Source organism: Myotis brandtii, unplaced genomic scaffold (assembly GCF_000412655.1).
Source record: "Myotis brandtii unplaced genomic scaffold, ASM41265v1 scaffold191, whole genome shotgun sequence".
Classification (NCBI taxonomy): Eukaryota; Metazoa; Chordata; class Mammalia; order Chiroptera; family Vespertilionidae; genus Myotis; species Myotis brandtii.
The window spans coordinates 4,712,872-4,736,564 of NW_005357115.1; the positions used below are offsets into that span (position 1 = coordinate 4,712,872).

General features: G+C 39.0%; 1 long non-coding RNA gene across 3 annotated transcripts in view; it reads left to right on the forward strand.

Moving 5' to 3' along the window:
* LOC106723583 overlaps window positions 1-21,536 on the forward strand; it is a 115,067-nt gene extending 93,531 nt beyond the window's left edge. The window contains exons 6-7 of one of the 3 annotated variants that reach the window (XR_001361832.1): window positions 7,304-7,390; window positions 21,504-21,536. This is a non-coding gene — a long non-coding RNA (uncharacterized LOC106723583). Of the gene's footprint in view, window positions 1-7,303; window positions 7,391-15,097; window positions 15,135-15,491; window positions 15,515-21,503 lie in introns of those variants that run through there. The other 2 variants (XR_001361831.1, XR_001361830.1) reach the window with 2 other exon arrangements.
* Window positions 21,537-23,693: the final 2,157 nt, after the last annotated feature.

A 23,693-nucleotide genomic window follows, 5' to 3' on the forward strand; every position in this document is an offset into this window, starting at 1 on the left:
AGGTTGCCCCCTATATTCCTCCTCATTAGGAAGGTGGAAGAATCAGGTCTTGCATGGCTCTGCCCTGGAGAGGCAGCCAGGATAGCAGGCCAGGAAGAAGGAGCAGCTTAATGGTGGTAGGGACTTTGAAGGGAGGGGGGAAATCAATGCAGAGGCATTGGGGGGCAGATAACAAGTTTTATTTTCATAGAAATTTAACCTAGAGATAACTTTGTAAATACGGCCTGGTTCAGCCCATTCTTCTCTTAGGTCGGGCCCTCAACAAAACAGAGGTAGCTGAAATTTGTCTTTGGCAGGCAGTCTAGAGTGTTATTTTTCCTTCAGAATTGCCAGATTTACCATAACCTCCCCACACTCCCAATCATTTGGGGACCTTTCATCCCTCAGTAAAGCTATTAATTGAAAGCAGAAAATTAATGAAGACTTCATTGATAAAGGTTTAAAGTGAGATCCCTGCTGCCCTGGCTGGTGTTGTTCAGTTGGTTGGAGCATCGTCCCGTAGAAGGAAAAGTGGTGGGTTTTGTTACCGGAGAAATGTGTGTGGATGGCCTTTCCATTGCTAGTGGGAGTGGGGTTCTGGGGGTGCTGCTGGAATAAACAATTCCGGAGGCCCCCATGGGAGAATCAGTACATTCCTCGGTTTCCAGAGTCCCATTTTCCTTAATCCAGTCCTGGAAAATGTGCAGCTGGGGATTCAGCAGAGCTAAAAGCAAAACCAGTGTCCAGAGTTTCCATTCCAAGATGTAGCTGGATCCTGTTTTGCCCTGAGGGGTTGGGAAAAAGGGAAGTTACAAGTTATCCTGACATTCCACAGGAATGTTATCTTAGATGCAAAATGACAATAGACTCAGTAAAGATCAAAGTTGATCTTTGTCAGGGAGCATGTAGGCCTAGGACATGACTACCCACTATAGACTGCTTTTTAATTTAAAAAGTTTTAATTTCAGACCATTCTTTGTGGTTACTTTAGGTCTCTGAGTTTGCAAGGCCATTACACAGGCCTTCCCTGAGTGAATCAGGTTAGCATGTGACCTCTTTTTGCCCACACCTTTAAGAGAAAGAGACACATCTGTTATCTTTGGGCCCCAGAACATGGCTCTTGCCTGACACTGGTCTGGTTGTCAATGGATTAAACCTCAACAGCTTGTTGCTCCCAAGTTCTTGGAACAGAAAGCTGTCAATCATTTCACAACATTTACGGAATGGAATCCTTCTTTTTGGCAAAGAAATTGTGAGTTTATATAGTCAGCCCAAGAAAAGGACTTGAAAAATTGTACAAAGCAACATGAAAATAAATACAAATAAATGGGATGAAGTTATAATGCATAAAGTCAGTCAGAGAAAATGTGCTGACCTTCTTAAATGCTTCAACAAATGTGAGGGCAAATACAAATTTTCTCTCAGCTAAAAATGAGCCGAGACTTGACTCTTTTTCCTCTTCTTTCTGAATTTCTTTGTCTGGTCTTCTCAAATGTATGTAAATCTTTTTAATGGGAAATAATCCTCTGGCCAGTCTCATAACTCAGGAATGTTTCCTCCTTGAGGGCCTGGGAGCCATCTCTTTGAAGTATAATCACCAAGGAAGATAAACCCAGTCTCCCTCTTTCCTGGGAGGAGCTAGGTCTAAGTTGTCACCTGACTGTAAATTGCAAAATCTATCTAAATGGACTGAATGAGTTGTATCCAGGTAGCCATATAAAAGACAGAGATTCATTTCTTTCTGTGCAATTCCCATGGAGGGTTACTTGTGCTGAGCATTACAGTCTGATTTAATGCTTATTCAAATTTAAAATTTTCCATTTTTCTTCCATTGTGGAGAACTTTTCTGTGTTGAGAGATTTTGTTTTTAATTATATTTTTGTAACACAAGCATGGGCTGAGCTTTCTGGCAGCTGAGATAGTGATGCCCATGTGGATGAAAAAAGGGGTTCAATGGGCAGTAACTTCACAGTGTGATCTGATCAAAAATTCCTAACTGGGCATGGTGGATAGTCACACCCCAAGCCCATAACTTCCTTAGTGAAAGGTTTTAAGCCAGCCCTGTCCATTGTTCTTGGACATCTAGGCTAATACACCTTTGAAACGCCAGAAGTAATACCCCTCCAATGGGGTATGAGCCCTCAAGAGAGCACACAATCTTATTAACTATCCAGTAATCCAATCCCACCTTGTTTTCTCCCATCTCCATGTACATTCATTCCCTCCTTAATTTCAAATGTACAAAAGAAGCTGTTATTCTCTGAAACATTTGAGATCTTGGTCCCCAGCATATGGCGTCAGTTTGGCTCCAATACATTTTTATTTAAAATTCTCTATAGGTCTGGATGTTTCCAATTGGTTTCAATCATATCATTAATCCCCCGTTTTCTTTAAGTAACGGAGAGTAAGTGTATTATATTGGTCAAGAACGCACCCTCAGATGAAAATGCTTGCTTTCAAATCCTGGCTCTGTGATTCACTAGCAGTGTGAGCTTGTGCCAAACAATTGGAAAATACACCAAATTTCCCCACATCTAAATTTCCTCCTTAACTTTTGTAAACCTCAGTCTCCCCATCTCTAGAATTGTGAATGATGAATCAGCTCTACCTGAACCTCATGGAAAGGGTCTCCCACACAAAGAGAGACTCTGTTGCTGGAAGAAGTAGAGGGAATGCTAGGCCAGCTGTAACAACTGGTGTCCAGACCATTGTGAATCTACTCCTGGATGAATAAATGAATGAATAAGTCTCATAAGCTAAGTTTCAGAGATCACAAAGCTGAAACAAGGAATATACAGAGTAACAGTGGGAAATAGAATTGAGATGTAATTTAGGGCCATAAAGTAGGTAGGCTTAAATGCTAAACCTACAGAGGAATATTAGCACTACTCTGTAGGCAATAGGGAACCATTAAATGTTTATGGACGAGGAAATAATATCAGAGCTAAACCTTAAGAAGAGTAAATCAGTAGCTATGTCTAGAACAAATCGGTGGTGGGAATCCTAGTAGATGGGAAGATGTTCCTAATAGAAGGCGATGACAATCATTTAGAGTAGAGCAGTGGTTCTCCACTGGGGGTGTTTTTGCCCTTCTGGGGACATTTGGCAATGTCTGGAAATATTTTTTGATTTTCATAACTGAGGGGGTATTATTGGCATTTGGTGGATAGAAGCTAGGGATACTGCTAAGCATCCTATACTGCACAAGACGACCCCTACAACAAAGAATTATTCTGTCCAAAATGTTCATAATATCCTGCTTGATAAACTCTGGGTTAGAGGTGATTAGTATAGATAAAAAAAAGGGGAAAAATGGGGCAGACATGGGTGGCACTGTGGAACTAGAATACACAGAATTTTGAAAGTGGCTGAATCTATAAGGCAGAGGAGGAGGCAGGATTTAAAAAACAAAACAAAAAAAACACACACAACAGCATTCCAACCTGGTTGGGTAGCTCAGTTGCTTAGATCATCATCCAAGATTGTGGGTTTGATCCCAGTCAGGGCACATACAAGGAGCAACCAATAAATACATAAATAAGTGGAAGAGCAAATCGATGTTTCTCTCTCTCTCTCCACTCCACCCCTCTCTGTCTCTCCTCAATAAGGAAAAAAAAAATGTTTTTCAGAAAACAACAGCATTATAAGATTTAAAGGCAGATAACTGGGAAAATGATGATGTCAGGAACAGAGAAGTTAAAGGAGGGCCAAAGTTTAAGAAGAAATGATGAATTTGTTTTGACTATGAGATGTTAACTGGATACTTTAGCGCGATTCCAGAAGCAGTTGAAAATGTACTCATGAAGCCTTCCAAGAGGCTAAGACCAGAGACATAGATTTTAGGAGACATTTGCTTTGAGTTATAGGTTAAAGGAAAGGGAGCAGATGAGTTTGCTGAAAAAGAACAAAGAGAAGAAGTCTACGAACAGAATTTTGAATGATTGGGATAAAAATGTAAAGGTCTATTATTATAGGATTTTATAAAATCATATTATTTTCCAGAATAGTTCTCCACTTCAATTAATTTTCCCTGACAAATCCAACATATTAATTAGAGTACCTGGAAGTGAGTCTTTCCTAACCATTTCTAAACCCTTGTTAAATCCATATCAAAAAGCCTCCTGTTCTCTTGTTTTAAATAACTGTTTTATTAAATTTCTCAAATCCTCTTATAAATCCCAAACATACTCTCAAGTTTGGCTTAATAGAACAATATTTTTTAAGTATTCTTTTCCTTTTATTCTGTAACTATCTTTAGAATTTAACAATTATTTAGAAATTATTTTCAAGATTAGCCTTCTGCAAAATTGAGAAATAGGTTATTTGATTTCAGAGCATAGCAAGCTTTTGGCTGTTTTGCTGTCATAGAGAACAAAAGTGTGAGCATGAGTTTATATCCCAGCTCTGCCACTAGTAAGCTATGTGACCTTTGGTAATTTTCTTTCTCTCTCATTTTAAAAACCTTTTTATTGAATTTTATCATACCTATAAAAAGCTACATCTTTTGTCAGAGACTGGCATGAAACATTTAATGTAGTAGTTGCCCACACCCATCCCAGTATAATTTATTGCCCACACCTTAAAAATTCCTAAGCACAATTTAGAAGCACTACAGTTTTTTACCAAGTTTCCAGAGTATTCATTCTGAAAAATGTCAAATCTACAAAAAGTTAAAAAAAAAAAAATAGTACAATGAGCACCTGTATACCCTCACATAGATTCACCTATCATTAACTTTTGTGACATTTGCTTGCTCAGTTTTTGTCTATCTACCTACCTACTTATCTTCACTTTTTGCTAAATCTTGATAGTATGTTATAGATATTTTCTATGAATGAGGACATTCTGATAGATAACCACAATATTATCTCACTCCAGAAACTTAAATTGACACATATATTATCTATTCAAAATTTTAAAATTGTTCTCCAAATGCCCTTTAAAATAGTGTGTTTGTTTGTTTTTTTCAAGCTAGGATTTAATCAAGGTTCATGACTTTCTAGTCTATTTTAATTTAGAGGAGTCCTTTGTATTCTTGGGTCTTTTAAGACACTGATAATTTTGAAGATTACCAGCAAGTTGTCTTGTAGAAGTCTCACAATCTGGAATTGCTGGACTGTTTCCCCCAGATTAGTTTCACGTTAAATATTTTTATGAATCATAATGTAAATATCTGATATGCAGGATGGTCTTAGGCGACCCCTGTGAAAGGGTCGTTCGACCCCCAAAGGGGTCGCGACCCACAGGTTGAGAACCACTGACATAGATGATATTGTGTCCCTCTAGTATCACTTCAGAAGACATGTAATATCAGTTTGCCCCATTATTAGTGATGTTAAATAGATCACTCAAGGTGGTGTCTACCAGATTTCTCCTTTGTAAAAATAGCTTTTCCCCTTTTTAGTTAGTAGGTAGTCCATGGAGTGGTAATTTGAAGACAAGTTAAGTAGCTTCTGTTTTGGTCTTGGAGTTTTTATCTGGTCTAGCCTTCTGGAATTCTTGCCAGTTTGTTGACTATGATTCACCAGATTTTTTTTTTTTTTAATTTAGTATGTAAGCTAAACTTTATAATTTAGTTTGTTGTCTTTGTTTGTGCTTGAGTTAGCCAGAATTGGCTTTTGTTTTTTTCCACTAAGTAACTTGACACCACAATGTGAGAAAACATTGTGCAATTTTCCTATCTTACCAGGGTAAAGATGGATGTGATCTTGAGGGTTTCTAGAGTCAGAGTATTGTTTTTAAAATGGGATACACCACACAAAGGCACATCTATATGGGACCACCCAAGTTATTCAGGTTACATGTAAAAAATATTGTTTATCAATATGTATAACTGGTGGGCCATGGCCAGGCTTGTTTAGCCCAGTCCCTCCTAGACCTCATAGATAAATGCTATCCACAGCCATGGACTAATCATTGTTACCTAGTTGCAATGAAAATATGCTGATTGTGATGCTTAGTCTTTATCAAAACCCTGTGGACAGCCCTAGCCGGTTTGGCTCAGTGGATAGAGCGTCAGTCTGCAGACTGAGGGTCCCGGGTTTGATTCTGGCCAAGAGCATATGCCTTGGTTGTGGGCTCGATCCCCAGTGGGGGACGTGCAGGAGGCAGCCGATCAATGATTCTCTCTCATCATTGATGTTTTTTGTCTCTCTCTCCCTCTCCCTTTCTCTCTGAATCAATGAGGAAATATTTTTTTTTTTAAATAAAGACTTAAAAAAAAAAAACCCTGTGGACAATGAAGCAATATGGAACTAGTGACAGAGTAAAATAGTATATCTAAATCCTACTTGCTGGATCTAGGTGACCTAGCTTGCTAAAGGCAGATTTTTATAACCACATTAGGTAATTTTGCTAGAATTTCAGGGTGACTTGGGTTGTATTTGTTAATTTAATAGCTATAGTAACAGAAAAATTGTAGAATCTCAATAGTTTAATTCAATAGAAATTTAATTTCTCTCTCAGTCAAATTCTAATTGGTGTTTGGCAAATGAGTAACTTGGGCTCCCGGATTTCTTCCATCTCATGGTCTGCCATCTTCTGGAGCTTTGGAGTCCTTTGTTTCAGTGGTAGAAAAAAAAAGATCATGCCAGGTGTTGGTTTTGGTTTTAGAATTACATGATTTATTGAATCAATTTTATACACACAGCAAGAAGCAAGAAAAAAGAGAATTTAGTAGGTAACTAGAGTTAAGATAAGGTGCCAGCACTATGGACGGATAATTTGAATTCTGCGTTATGTAGTGTTCATGTGTCCTGTATCTTTTTGCCGCATCAACCTACCCCACTGAGGTCTGAATAAGCAAAGAGACCCATAGATGGAGAGTCAACACAGGCTACATCTATTGGCGAGGAGCAGGGGCAAGCATGCTTGGCCAATAGCTGTATCTCACCACTAACTGTGCAGGAGAGTTTTACGGGCCAGGCTAACCTTTGCCCACATCCCATTGACCAAAACTCAGACCATACCCATCTGTAAGGGAGGCGACGAAATAGGGTCTAGAAGCAAAGTGACACAGATCTGCTGAGCAGGCAATCATTCTCTCCCACAGAGGCTGGAAAAGGCTGGGTAAACCCCCAACCCTGGGGCTATCCATGAAGCTGAAAGGGACTGTAGATACTAGAGAAGCTGCAGTCACTAAACACCCCCAGCCTAATGCTGTCTGTTTTAGGGGGCTGGTTTGGCCGCGCTGCTGCAAACTTTTACTCGTATTAAATACAAATGGATGAGTGCGACATTTCATTTCAGCCTCAAACTTACATTCCTCTGCGGATCACTTCAATAACATAGACGCACTACCTCTACTTTCTTAATGTTTCTTTAGAAATGTTCAAGGCATCTATAGCAAGTTACGTAATTGTGAAGAGTGTGTGATCAGTTTTATGAAGAAGCTGAGCTCAGCAACGTACAGGTAGGAAAGTCTCCCTAATTCATCATCATCAGTTTCAGGTAGATGTCTCTACCTGGGAGAGTTCTCAGGCATTATATCCAATTACTCCCAGATAACAAAAAGGACTTTGATTTTCTTCAAATGTAAAGGGGTCTTGTCCAGATTTCCGGAAGCATGTGTGCCCAGGAGGAAAGTGACACAGGTTTGTGAACAGACAAAGGCTGTAAGGGGTTTGGTGAACCCCCACTTGGGGTTTTTATGTTGAATGAATTATTGAAAAACAATTTTTCTTAATGTGTTGCTCACTGACATGTTATAAGAAAACTTACAAGGCCCAAAATAAAGTAAAAGCAGAAATCTTAAGATATAAAGTTGGCTTAGCACCAAAGTTGGCTTAGCCTTAAGGTTTATGAAGGACTCTGGTGACCTTGAGCTTCTACTTTGAGTCTGCACAGTTTGGGGGACAGGAGATAGTGCCTACCCAAGTGGAGAGTCTATAAGAAGATCTCTTTAAAACTGGGACCCTCAAAATCCCAAAGAGAAATGCCCATCGCTCAGAAGTGGACAGCAGGAAAACTTGTGTCTTAAACTTGACACTGGGTGAGGACAATAAGATAAAAAAAAGTCTCCTATGGCCCTGGCTGGGTAGCTCAGTTGGTTAGGGTGTCATCCCGATGCACCAAGGTTGTGTGTTTTATCCCCAGTCAGTGCACATACAAGAATCAACCAATGAATGCATAAATAAGTGGAACAACAAATTGTTCTCTCCCTCTCTCTCTCTCTCAAATCAATTTTTTTTAAAAAAAAAATCTCCCTGAGCATTTATAACACAAGCTGGCCTCTAAATGGATTTTCAGTCCAAAAGCATTCTCCCTGTGAGGTTTGAAAACCTCAAATGATCATTGAACTTGAAGTGGCCTCAGGTTGGTAGTTCCCCAGGCAATAGGCAGGAGGACTGCAGTTTCAACCTGGACCTCAAAAAAATTCCACAGATAAAATGCCAAGGCCAATGATTCAGCTCACAGTAACAGATCTAAAACACAAGGAAATAAGGCACTTGAAGCAAGAACCAACAAAAACAAAACAGAAGAATCAGATGTGCAAAAACTTGAGAAATTCAGTAGTCAGGCCCAACAGTAATATATGTTTAAATATATGTTTAAACACTAGCAAAGTGTTTAAAGAAATAAGAGAGTGGCTTGAAAATATAAGCAAGGAACAAAAGATGATAAAATCAGTTAAGCAGATATATAAAGAGCCCAACAGTTTCTGGAGATGACAATTTTAATAATTGAAGTTGAAAACTCAGTAGATGAATTAAGCATCAGAATAGAAACCGCTGAGGGGACAATTTGTAGACGAGTCCAGTTGAGGCCTCTAATCATATAACTGCAATCTTCTCAATGACAATTTCAAAATCCCAAACATGTTCAGAGTTAAGCCTCCACTCCCCCAGCTCAGGCCTGCTTCAGGCTTCCAAGCCTGAGGTGGGGAGGTGCCTTATCAGTTGTTTCTCTCCTCGCACACTGCCTCCCACGCTTCTTAGGGCTGATTCTGACCTCTCTCCCCTGTGCCAGGGGGAAAAGAGGAATTGGAGAACAGGAAACAGTCTTGTATGCTTGGTACTATGTCATCTGGCATCAGCGCCCTCTGGGTGTGGAGACTATCCAACGCTGACTCTTTCCAGATTTTTTCTCAGAAGTCCCCCCCTCCTTCCACATACCCCAACTGTAGTTCCCAGATGGAGACAATACTTCTCTGGCTGTTAGATTCTGATACCTTCCTCAGACCTGAGCTGCTGGTGTTTCCTTCATCCGTTGTGGGGCAAGGAGGCAAGATTGCTTTTCAGATGATTACAGGCCAAGGCTTTTTATAAATTCCACTTTGTTCCTTGGGACATTATTCCTTTTGCTGCCTGTTAAGTGGAAGCCCAGTTTACACCCAATGTGGCCCTGCAAACAGGTGAAGCTTCAGCCAGATTCTCCAGCCTTCATGTTAGGCAAGGATCAAACCCATGTTCTTCTTCCTGAAACTCCGGGGGACAAATTCTGGAAGGCCTTCTAAGGCACCTCTCATTTGGCTTGAAGTGAGAAGGAGCACACTTCTCCCTGGCCCCATGTGAAGGTGGAAGGAGGAGAAACCCTTCCCCTTCCCCTCCATCTTTTCTACCTCAGCTTCCATATACTACTTGTAGGATAGACAGTGGGTTCATGAGAATGAGAAATGTTTACATGTCTTGGCAGATCCAGAATGACTTGGGAGTACTGGTCAACTATTGCATTGGTTTCAGCTTTGGAGGCTTGGCCAAAAGTGCCATTTGAGCATCCTATTTCATTAGATTTTATCCTAGATCAGCCGTGGGCAAACTACGGCCCGCGGGCCGGATAAAACTAAAAAAAAAAAAAAAGACTGTACCCTTTTATGTAATGATGTTTACTTTGAATTTATATTAGTTCACACAAACACTCCATCCATGCTTTTGTTCCGGCCCTCCGGTCCAGTTTAAGAACCCATTGTGGCCCTGGAGTCAAAAAGTTTGCCCACCCCTGTCCTAGATAGTTGAAATCATTACATTTTTTAAATGAAACAAACAAAAAATGCAAGTAAGATGTTATGATTTCTTTGATGTCAAAATTCAAGGCTGAAAATACAAACCACAGAGGAGAGAAGATATTTGCAGTGCATATTACAAAAGGTAACGCAGCCCTGGCTGGTGTTGCTCAGTTGGTTGGGCATTTTCCTATGCACTGAAAGGTCCCTGGTCAGGGCATAGAGCCAGGTTGGGGGCTGGATCCCTGGTAGGAAGCTTTCAGGAGGCAGCCGATAAATGTTCTACTCTCACATCAATGTTTCTCTCTCTCTCCCCCCTCCCTTCCTCTCTCTCTAAAAAAATAAAGAAAAAATATTTTTTTAAAAAGGTAATGTGCCTGACTGGTTTGGCTCAGTGGATAGAGCGTCGGCCTGCGGACTGAAGGGTCCCGGGTTCGATTCCGGTCAAGGGCATGTACCTTGGTTACAGGCACATCCCCAGTGGGGGGTGTGCAGGAGGCAGCTGATCGATGTTTCTCTCTCATCGATATTTCTAACTCTCTATCCCTCTCCCTTCCTCTCTGTAAAAAATCAATAAAATATATTTTTTAAAAAAGGTAATGCATATTACTCAGGATATATAAGGAAATCTTACAAATCAGTAGAAAAATGGAAAAATACTTGAACAGGCTCTTCATAAAAGAGGGATCCAAATAACCAGTAAACATAAAAATATGCTCAAGCTCATCAGTTATCAGGGGAAAGTAAATTAAAATACACCATTACACACTCACCAGAATGGTTGAAATTAAAAACAGAAAGTACCAGGGTTGTTGAGAATATGGAGAAGCCAAAATTTTCCTATACCAGTTGGGTGGGAGAGTAAATTGATACACCCACACTGTAAAACTGCATTGCAGTAGCTATTAAAATATTTTACCTAGCAATTTCATTCCTAGGTATTTACTCAATAGGACATGCATGTGGTGCACTAAAAGATATGCTAAAAAATGCTCATAGCAGCACCATTCATTATAGTCTCCAACGGAAAACAATCCCAGCATCTATAGATAATAGAATGGATACATAAATTTTGGTATATTCATAAAATGGAATACTATGCAGGAATATAAATGAATGAACTACTGTTACAACAAAGTGGATAAATCTCACACTGGCAAAAGAAGTTGAACACAAAAGTATCCATTCTGCATGATCCCATTTATATAAAGTTTGAAAACAGGCAAATATATAGTGTTGAAAGTAAACAGAATGGTATGGGGGAAGGTGGAGGGAGGAACTAGTAGTGGGACAGGGGGAGAAAAGGTTCTCTGGGGAGCAGGTCATATCCAATGTCATGCTCCATTGGTGATACATGGTATGTTAATTTTTCTCTGCCCATTTTATACTTCGATTTTTAAAAGGGGAGTTTTTAAAGGGAAAAATAAAACAACAAACAAAAATTTTAAAACCAGCTAAAAGAAGATATAGACCAAACCTGGGTCAGACATATATAAAGAACACTGATGTTGAGTCCATATTGTATCCTCACTAGATTAATGGTACTAAACAAATCACCAGATCTCTTTGAGCTTCAGTTTCCTTATATAGGAAATAGGAATGATATAATAATACTTCATAAGAGGATTGCTGTGAATGCCAAAAAAGAGAATTGTGTAAATGTGCTTTGAAAATGGTAACAAGTAGCCCTGGCCAGGTAGCTTAGCTGGTTAGAATGTTGTCCCTATGCACCAAAGTTGTAGGTTCAATCCCTGGTCAGGGCATGTACAAGAATCAACCAATGAATGCATAAATAAGTGGAACAACAGACTGATGTTTCTCTTTCTCTCTCCCCCTTCCTCTCTCCCTCTAAAAACCAATAAATAAATAAATTTTTAAAAAACCACAAAACTGTAACAAGCATCAGTTATAATAACAGACATAATGAATGATAAAAAATTTCAAGGCCAGCTTTTTTTCATAAATTGTTCTCTTTTAAGAAATCATATGACACCCAACTGAGAATCAGGTAACAGGCCTCCCATACAATTTAATCCTCATGAGTCACCAACAGATGTACTGTATAGCTGCACAGATATATGAGTCTACAAGATAAATTTAGAAGCTTTTCATGGCAACAAAATATTGGCCTCTTAATATGACTGACTGGTCTCAATGGACAAGTGTAGGAAAGACTCTTACTTTTAATCTGGATGTCTCAGTTACAACTACTTAGGTTGCATATAACAGACACCAACTCAAGCTAACTTAAGCAAAAAAGAATGTGGAGATGTCTTGCAGAACTCAAGGCAGTAAAGTAGTTGGGCTTCTAAAATCAGAAACTATTCAGTCATAAAGAACCCGGCAGAGCCTGCTCTCTTGTCTCAGCCGTGCCTCTTCAAGGATATCTGCTTCATTCTTCTCTCACAGCAGACTAGCTCTCTTTCCTTCCTTGGGAACAGAATGAGGAAGGATGGTCCTGAAACAGTTCTTAGTTGACAGCCTTTCCTCTCAAAAGACAAGTGTAGCCTTCTTGGCCTCAAATCAAATTTCCCATGAGAAAACCAGTTTAACATGGCTTAGGAAGAGTGCTCACCCTGGTTTGGTTAGCTGGCCAAAGGTACAGTGTCATTTGGTACAAATATGTCTATTAGGGGCCTACCCCACTAGATCAGGGGTAAAATGATCAGAGGAAGGGGGTTATGAGCTGGGAAGACACCCATAAAAGCTTTTGTTGCAATTTCCTATATATTTTAACTGTGGTTGTTGCATCAGTCAAGTTGCCTGCCTGCTGTCTGTCTTCTTCATTGAGTGGTGTTCCCCAAACCCTGCAGAGAATGAATATCAACCCATATGACACTTGTTATTCAGGACAGCTGATTGGACTAGGGATTACTGTCTGACCCATTACAGGCCAACCATATTTTTCTGTCAGAAATGTGGAAGTGAAATGTGAAGTCTGGGTTAATTACTCATGGGCATTGGTCTTGTGAGGCCATGGAAGGTTGAGAAGCCATGACTGTACCTACACAGTGAGATACAAGCAGCTGGATAGAGAAATGATAAAAAGACACTGAATGGTTTCTGACATTCCAATTCCCAGGTTCAGTCCCGTGCAGTCTTCATTACCAACGTTAGGTTCCATGAAATCATCTTGTCTGCTTTTTATAGATACCTATCTAAGCTAAGCCAACTTGAGTAGATTTATGTCTATTGTAATCAGAGGATCTAAATAAATGTGAAAACATTAATGCCCAGTGACTGTACATTCTACCCCACACAGACATGAAGTGTTTTTGCTTTGAGCTCTGGTCACAATTGTACAAAACCAATGGCTATTTTTTAGATTTTCCAATAAGACATTACTTAGTGCCTATCATGTTTAGCATAAAAATCATTAACAGTCCTGGCTCGTGTGGCTTGGTTGGTTGGGCATTGTCCCGTGCACTGAAAGGTTGCTGGTTCAATTCCCGGTTGGGGCATATGCTCCGGTTGTTGGCTCGATCCCTGGTAGGGGACGTGCAGGAGGCAGCCAATCTATGTTTCACTCATATTGATATGTCTCTTTAAAAAAAAAAAAAAAAAAGCATTAACAAAGAAATCTGACACATGGTCCTAGCCTCGGGGTCTACAATCTAGTTGAGAATACATAACACATCTAAAACAATCAGAGACTAGCACAAAAGAGTATATCATTAAGTATTAAATTGAACTGTACAGGAAAGAGAGAGAGCAAGATCATTGAGTCTGTAATGGGTAGAGATGAGAGAGAAAGATAAAAGGTTCCATAGTGAGCAAACCAGCAGGACAGAAGAAGAGGGTTCACATCACTAATTGGTAGGAAATTTGCTTAAAAATAGCTCTCTTATTTCTGATTACTAGCTTCTAGTTGGTGGTGAGTTCTCTTGTAGTGTTGGAAAATTACAAAAGCACACTGCTTTAATTGACATTGTCTGGCCTATAATCTTGTAGCATTTTCAATGCACAGTCTACTTTCACTCATTTCAGCTTGATATAAGGAGATTAGATTTCCGAGGGCCATCAGCTATTTGTCCTACTCGATGAACTATTTTGCAACAAACATTAGCAATCATGTCAAAAACCTCAAGTTGGTTATTGTATGTTGGCCTGTGTAATGGTGATTAATAGCAAACAAACCAGAATACAGTCACCTAAATATAAATAAACATGCATATTTATGTAGCAATTGAAATTCACAAAATGCTTTACTTTATAATATAATCACCCAACAGTAAATAAATAAAAGAAATGCTAGGAAGTTATAGTAAAAGAAAATTAGTGCATGAGTTGTGTCAGTTGTTACTTCTCCCCTTTTATTTCTAATTTTATTTATTTGCACTCTCTCTTTTTATTTTTTATTTTTTAATCTTCACCCAAGGATATGTCTATTGATGAGAGAGAGAGAGAGAGAGAGAGAGAGAGAGAGAGAGAAACATTGATTGGTTGCCTCCTGCACAGGCTCTGACTGGGGATCGAACCCACAACCTAGGTATGTGCCCTGACCAGAAATCAAAAACACAATCTTTTTGGTGTATGGAACCATGCCCCAAACAACTGAGCCATTCTGAGCCACATCAATGTTTCTCTCTCTGTCCCTTCCTTTTTTTCTTGATGAGTGTGTTTAAAGGTTTGTCAATCTTGTTTATCTTTTCAAAGAAACAGCTCTTGGTTTCATTGATTTTTTATATTGTCTTTTTAGACTCTATTTCATTTATTTCCGCTCTGATTGTTATTATTTTCTTTCTTCTACTCACTTTGGGCTCTGTTGTTCTTTTTCTAACTCCTTTAAATACAAAGTAAGATTGTTTATTTGAGATTTTTCTTGCTATGAATTTCTCTCTTAGGACTGCTTTCACAATGTCCCATATAGTTTGGATTGTTGTGTTCTCATTTTCTTTATTTTCAAGATATCATTTGATTTCTTCCTTGATTTCATTTTTAACCCGTTCATTGTTTAGTAACATATTAATTAGCTTTGTCTTTGTTTATTTTCAGTTTTTTTCTTGATTGATTTTTAGTTTCATACCATTATGGTCATAGAAGATGCTTGATAAGATTTCAGTCTTCTTAAATTTATTGAAACTTGTTTTGCGTCCCAACATGTGGTCTATAAGGATAATTTTCTTTTTAAAATGTTTTTAAAATCCTCACCCAAGGATATATTTTTATTTATTTTAGAGAGACAGGAAGGGACAGAGAGAGAAACATCGATGCAAGAGAGAAACATCGATGGAAAGGAGAAGGAGAGATCATATGCCTCCCGCACACACCCTGACCAGGGACAGAATCCACAACCCAGGTATGTGACTCTACTGGGAATCAAACCTGAACCCCTTTGGTGTATGGGATGATGCTCCAACTGAGCCACTCTGCTGGGACAAGGATAATTTTCTTTTAATCTTTAGTGCCTTATTTGATCTTTCCACTTCAAAGATAACTAGTTTTTCTTTTAATTATTTTTTACAGAAAGTTGTAATCTTATGTACTATGTATCTATTTAATTTTTTAATTAACACATATTAAAGATTTTTTAATTTTTATAATATTTTAAATATGTTTTTATTGATTTCAGAGAGAGGAAAGGAGAAGGAGAGAAAGATAGAAACATTGATGAAAGAGAAACATTGATCAGCTGCCTCCTGCACGCCCCTTACTGGGGATCAAGCCCACAACCGGGCATGTGCCCTGACTGGGAATTGAACTGGCAACCCCTCAGTACATGGGATAAGGCTCAACCAATTAAGCCACACCAGTGGGACTAAAGATTTATTGATTCATTAATAAGAGAACCAGTAATATGGCAAAGCTTGTCCAAAATGTATCTCCTTAATTTTAAAATGATTTTTATTCAAGCTGTGTCCATTCCTCATGCAAGTAATTTGAAATTATATTCTATTACTTTTAAAATATTATATATAAAATATTTGGCAGAAATATAACCTAAAGAAAACTAAAAACATATTTAGATTAAAATGTTAATATAAAATATTAATATAAAATGTTAACTTAAAATAGTAAAAATTTTGTCTTAAATTACTCTTAGAGGTACCTTTTAGAAATCATTTTACAAAATAAACTCAAAATGAAGGTGCACAGATGTACTTTCAGAACACAACCCAAAAACAAAGGAAGTTAAAATGTAGTGTAAAACTTCAATTTGGACTTTATGTTTTGCAATTGACTTGGCAAAAAAATATTCAAAGAAAGACTTATTCTTGGGAAATTTACCAATCTGTAAATACCCATTCTTAGAAAAATAAAAATAAAATAGGGACTTAGGGGAGTAGGGGGAGGGAGATCCCAGCATTTATTAAACTTCTGTGCTATGCTAGGCATTCGCATAATTATCTCACAGTAATTCTTACTGTACAGAATAGGTATGATCTCCTTCTTACACAGGAGAAAATGAACCTCACAGCAGCTAAATAATTTGCTTAAGACATCCTACCTGGTTGAATGCTGGAACCCATTTATTATCTTCTAAATTCACATTTTTCTCCCCTCAGTGGCTATCTTATTTGGAGCTATATCAACTGATGATTAAGTTAAATTTCAAGATTTCATAATCTCAGAATAGGAACTTTTTTTTCTGTAAACAAAGAAAACTGAAAAATGTTTTTCCTGTAGAGTTATTTAACATTATTAAAACTGTTTCTACAATTGCCTCTCTCTTTAAAATATCAGTCTCTTTTATATATATATTTTATTGATTTTTTTACAGAGAGGAAGGGAGAGGGATAGACAGTTAGAAACATCGATGAGAGAGAAACATCGATCAGCTGCCTCCTGCACACTCCCTACTGGAGATGTGCCCGCAACCAAGGTACATGCCCTTAACTGGAATCGAACCTGGGACCCTTCAGTTCACAGGCCGACGCTCTATCCATTGAGCCAAACCAGTCAGGGCAAACAGGAACTATTTTAGATTAAAACTATGTAAAGAGATTGATGAGGTCCAAGATATCCTACCTCCAAATATGGAAAACTTTTTCCTCCCCTACAAATATGATAACCAAATGCAATGTATGAATCTTTTTTGGCTCCTGGTTGGAAAAAAGACAGATAGAAGCCCTAGCTAGTTTGGCTCAGTGGATAGAGTGTCGGCCTGTGGACTGAAGGGTTCCAGGTTCGATTCTGGTCAAGGGCACATGCCCAGGTTTCGGGTTCGATCTGCAGTAGGGGGCATGCAGCAGGCAGCCAATCAATGATTCTCTCTCATCAATGTTTCTACCTCTCTCTCCCTCTCCCTTCCTCCCTGAAATCAATAAAAAAAAATATTTTAAAAAGACAGATACAAAAGATATTCTTGGGAAATTTGGGGGAAAATTGAATAAGAACTGAATATTGAATGACATTGAATTAATTATTGATTTTATTGTGTACAATAATGGTATTATAGTTATGTAGGAGAAGCTTTCTTGATAGATCATTGGAGAGTGATGAACTAAACATGGTAAAATGATAACAAATTGTTAGATAAAGATGAAGAGTATACAAATGTTTATTGTAATTTTCTTTCAATTTCTCTCCATGTATGAACATGTTCATAATAATTTGGGAAGATAAAAACCTAGTCTATAAGCTTCACTTAACCTCATTTTTTAAAAGTACACTATAAATTATGTAAATTAGATAAACTTCAAATCAGTTTCATTCAAAAAGTGAGTTTCATTCATTTGTTGAGTATCTACCCAGTTGAGAACATTCTATTTGTGCAAGGCTGACTCAAAAGTGACGTAGAAGACAAGGATCCAGTGTTTGTAATTAAGATTAGAGCAAGTTAAGAAATTAGGATAATAAAATAATCAACAAGTGCTGGGAAATTTCAGTAATGGGAGATCTCTGAGGACTACAGTAAATGGGGTCTTGAGCTTACTGTTCTGTGTAATCTGACTTTATAACTGCTTATACAGTGATAAAAATGGACCTTGAAAGATGCTGTTGATAGACTGATCGGTCTAAAACAGGCAGCCCAAACAGTGTGTTTGGCCCATGCAACTTTTTTTTGAAATTAATTGAATTAATTCTTAATATTGAAATGCTGGGAAATTTACGTAAAAATCCAGATATAAGGGTTTTTTGTGGGGGAGGGAAAGGAATGCTTTTATCCCACTGTGTCCATATATACTACTCAGACAAAGTGGTGAATCAGCTGGCTCTTTAACTAGGTACCTCTTATTCCTGACATTGACACTGAAGATTAATTGCCATTTAATATCATGCTAGCTCTGTATGTTCTTTTATATTCACCTTCTTCACTCCTTTACTTCCTGGCCTCTGTAGGCATTTGAGTGTATAATATCTGAGTTAACTTACAGAGACCTTGTGATATTTCTGGAATATGGACTCAGCCCCATATAAAAGTGGGAGGGAGTTCTAATTTTAATGTGCTGGCCCTATACTTTTAAGAAAATCCAACTAATATTGATTTTTAGTCAACTATAATTTCATTCTTTAGCTAATGATATTGTGCTCATTTAAAAATATATTGCCTTAATATTTCTCTAGCTATGTTCTGTGGAATGCCAGAAAATGGTGACTGGAGAACAAATGCCTCTCTGGTCAATTAAGCTTGGGTGGCACTGAATAGTAGACTCCCCTCTTTTTTTTTAATCCTTACCCAAGGATATTTTTTTCCATTGATTTCTAGGGAGAGTGGAAGGAGAGGAAGGGAGGGAAGGAGGGAAACATTTATGTGAAAGAGACACATCGACTGGTTGCCTCCCACATGTGCCTCCACCAGAGCTGGGGAACTTGCAACCAGGATCGTGCCCTTGACTGGACTTGAACTCGGGACTCTGTGGCCCCCAAGCCGACACTCTAATCACTGAACAAAATTGGCTAGAGCTAGAGCCCCCTTTTGATGCTTAATGCAGGTGGACATCCCCTAAGGGGTCCTGGACTGCGAGAGGGTACAGGTCAGGCTGAGGGACCCCCCCTTCCGCGCATGAATTTCATGCACCGGGCCTCTAGTTCCTTTATAAGAGTAAGTAAAACTCTTTAAATCCCCCTACTTCCTGCATATTTCTCTTTAAGTATCATTAGCCTGATTTACATCACATGCATATCCTTAAACCAATCACTCAAAAGGCGGAATGAAATTATCATGGATAGTTTAGACCAGCGGTTCTCAACCTGTGGGTCGTGACCCCTTTGGGGGTCAAATGACCCTTTCACAGGGGTCACCTAAGTACATCCTGCATATCAGATATTTACATTATGATTCATAATAGTAGCAAAATTACAGTTATGAAGTAGCAACGAAAATAATTTTGTGGTTGGGGGTCACCACAACATGAGGAACTGTATTAAAGGGTCACGGCATTAGGAAGGTTGAGAACCACTGGTTTAGACGAATCAGATTAATGTCTGGGACTGGAGAGGAATTAAACCTACCCTCATACATCAATTAAGTGAGATTCCAGAGCAGGACACATGATCAAGATGGGGAGGCTGCTGGGAAGACAACCAATAGTGTCTACTACAGACTTAAGTGCCATGGGATCTTGGAATGAACAGATGCAGGAGGCAACTGAACATACATCAAAGGATGGGGCTGGTGCTCCACACTTGGGGCTCAGATGCCTTAAAACAGTAGTTGGAGTCATGAGAATGGGGCACATTGCCAAAGAAGATGGTATAAAAATCAGAGGGCTAGAAAGTGAACCTCAAAAATAATTGAGGAAAGGGATGTTTGGAGCTATATAGTTAAAATGTTGAGAATTATTTAAGCTGAGCGATAGGTATATGGGGTTCATTATATAATATTACTATTTTTGTGTGGGTCTGAAAATCTCTGTAATAAAAATTTTTGAAAAAGAAAACAAAATCCAACTACAAAACCTTTGGAAACTCTCTATGAAGGAGCTTCCTGTTCTTGCTTCCCCAGCTCCTTTGTAGCCTATACCTTAACCCTTGTCTAAGGTGTGAACCCACTTCTATACTTTGAGACAAGTTCTGGTAACAAGCAGGGAGGATATAAAAGGCCCTAGTTTGGCTTCTCACTGGTTCGTTTCCAGCCATTTCTGCTCCTGATCTGTGCTGGCTATTACAGGAGTCTCTGGCTTCCTCTCCCATCACCATTTCTACTTGGCTTCAGAGCCTGAATTTCTCAATCCTGATCTGCAATCTTTCTGTGGCCAGTTATCTAACTGATGCGATCTTTGCTATTTGCCAGAAACCTAAGGTCTTTATCTGAAGGACATTATATGTGGGCCTTATTATGAAACCTTTTAAACTAATAGCACTCAAGTCCTGCATGTCCCTTTCACCATGAATTTTTCATTTGAGAATATTCTTAAAGCTATTTCCCTGAACACTTGATTTTAGAATAAGCAACCTGTGGCTTTACTCCTGTGATCATCTCCTTGATGGCTGCTCCATCCTGAAGTCTGCTTAGATTTTTAAGATTCGCACTCATGCCCAACTTAATAGCAGGAGAAAAAGAGCTTTCAGACAAGTCAACAGGAAAGGAGTGGTTATAGATGTGGAAGGAAAATAAGGGAAAAGTAGCACATCATTTCCTTTAGTTTTTTGAAGCAAGTACAAACCACCATATTGCATAAGCAAATGGCAATACTACTGAGAAGGAAAAGCTGAAGAGTTGGCAGAAATGTATAGTTTATTGTAAAAAGAAAACAGAACATAACAAAGCAAATGGATAATGTAAATGAACTTTGGCATAAATGCTAAACTGCTTACGTAAATGGCTGATATTAGAGTTTTCCATAGTCAATCCTATTAAAACATTTTGTAGTTATACAGCATTTATTCAGTTGGGCTCTAAATGAAAAGTGTTTCTGATACCACCCACTGTGTTATACCCATAACCTTAATCTTCTCATGCATATGACACACACTTTAAAACACAAAGGAGCATCTGGCTCTGAGGCAGTCAGTTTTGGCCTCCAAGGCTATGGGGATTACATGCAGATTGGTGACAGCTTGACCAACTTCCTGTCTTAGGAGAAAGTGGGATATGGGGGCCCTGCCCAGCCTTGGTGGGGTGACACTTTGGAAAGGGAAAACATCCAGTGAACTACTTGAAAAACGCTAAGTTCAATTCAATAAATACTTATTTAGGACCTACTGTGTATAATGTGCAACAACAAAAAAAATAATGTTTTTGCTGAATTGGAGATTACTCTCAGCAGGGTTATTACTCCCCATACTTTTTTTTTTTTTTTTGAGAAAAGGGTCTCTGGTGAATACTGTAGATTCCTTCTCAGAATAATGTTTTTAAACATATGAAACTAAGTTCATAAAATTTCAAAAGAAACCAACTACATTGAAACAGTCATCGAAAAAGCTGTAAATTAATCATAATGTAATATAATGTCCTCTTTATGAATACTTTAAATAACTAGACCTGTTGTAGGCAGTTAGACACACATGAACAGAGCGAGGACGATGGGCCAGGTACAGAAGGTCACCAGAATGGAAAACCCCAGGTGCCTAGCAATGGACAACCAATTGTAGGGTAGGACCTCATCCCCAGGTTGACGTTTCCTCCCTTAGCATATCGCTGGTCAAGAGGTTTGGACCCCCTGACCTTTTCTCTGTAGACATAATATCTACACCTCAGTTGTATTTCAGTTCCAGGCCCAGATGAGCAACAAAACCAGCCATGGCATCAGGATCAGCTGCATTGAATAATGACCCTGCCCTGGTGCTGGCCAATCAATCAGTGGAGACCACAATCTTGAATGGACACACCTGGAAAACTGCTGAATATTCTATTAAAGATCTTTCCCTGGGATCTCCCCTAAAATCTCTGCCCTTAAAACCCTTAGGGTGGAGGACCCAGTGCTTCTCCCTCCGGGGAGCCCGCCCATGCCTTTCCTTTCCCCCTCCCTCTCCTGGCCCCAGGTGGAGTCACCATTAGCTTCCTTACTCCCCAAGGTCCAAGGGCCGTTCCTTTACCACTATACCTTGTTTCCTAAACCTATTTCTTCTAAGAATTACTTTTGCTACCTCTGTAATTTACCCAGTAAATGTTCTCTTATAGTTTGGGTCTGGCTCTGAATTCTTTCTTAGCCAGAACTCAAGTACTGAGGTTGCTGAACCTCAGAGCAGGACACATGATCAAGATGAGGAGGCTGCTGGTCAGACCCACCGGTTGGTCAGACACTAGGTGCCGTCCCTGCCGCCTACAACAGATCTCGTGGTGAGTCCAGTAATTCCTGTAATTTCAAAATAGTGTTGAGTGTAAATTATATTTCCAGAGATTTGCAACAACTCTAATGTGATATGAAAATATCAGTAATTTCTGTTGGTGATAAAGTCATAGTTACTACTAGTGATGTAACCATGCAAAAACTTAATTTCTTTAATGTGGTTTCATTTCTTTAATGTTGACCTTTCCTTTTTTTCCCCCCTCTCCATCCAAACTGGCCTCATCCAGTCTGATAGCACCATGACTCACTGGCCTTCCTCTTCCTTGTAAATCCACTTCCTTCCTTAATAATTAAGCACTTAGGATATCATATCCTGGTTAGCATCAGTTTTAGGAACAAAGACTCGGGTCTGTCACCGCAGGAACAGAGTTTTGGGTCAAACTAAAGATAACATCTTGACTTCACTTCAGTTTCAGCCCCAAGTCCATGAAAACTGAACCACACCCTCATGAAACCGGACAGAACAATGCCATGACTGACATTAAGACCTGGTACAGTGGTCAACTACTTCCTACCCTGGATGGCAACCAATCAATAGAGTCCAGGACCCCAACTTTCCTAGCTATTCATAATTTTTCCAGTAGATAATCTATACCAGCATGGGACATCAGGGAGCCAGATCTTAGAGCAAGCATGTCAAACTCAAAGGCTAGCATGGGCCAAATAAACAAGGTTTAAGTTTATGTGGGCTGCAAAAAACCCAAAACTTCAATTTTCATAGAAACGTGGGTTTATTTTGATAGAAACATGCTGAATACAAAGAGCTGAAATAAATGAGTAATCATTAACATAAAATGATAGAACATTTTAATAAAAATTAATATTTTTTCTTGAACATTAACTAACCAAACACTGAATAACTTCACAAATTCATAAACGTAACACAAATAAACCTATTTTTCTTGTTCTCCGAAAGCAAAATATTTCCTGTTGCGCACACCAAACAAGTCAGTCCAAGACTAATGACATAGCAATCGGCTGCTAAAATATTTGCTGCTAGTATTAGTGGAGAAAATGGTGCACCTGCGTGTAAGGCGCATAACGGAAATGAATGCAACATGATTATAGTAATCAGTCATTAGCGAACATTGTAGTTCGTTATTAATAACTAGAGGCCCGATGCACGAAGATTCATGCAAGAGTAGGCCTTCCTTCCCCCTGGCTGCCGGCACCGGCTTCCCTCCGGCACCTGGGACCCGGGCTGGCTTCTCTCGGGCTGCCCACAGGCACCCGGAACCCCAGCTGGCTTCCCTCCACCCCAGCTTCATCAGGAAGGACTTCCAGAATGATGTCCAGTCTAATTAGCATAGTACCCTTTTATTATTATAGATTATGTATAACAGGATATTATAAAAATTAAGTTATGAAATTTTTATTAAAACGTTTCTTACTGTTATATTGGCTGGGTTGCAAAAATATTTGTTGTGCCTGCATGTGGCCCGTGGGCCGCGAGTTTGACATGCTTGTCTTAGAGCATTAGCTCATCTGGGACTCCAGGTTTGTGTTATTTCCTTAAACCTCTACTTTTTTTGCTGCAAACTTCTGTTTGTGTTTTATTGGGCTTTGATGTGCTCAGGCAAATGGGTCCCTTTAGTCCG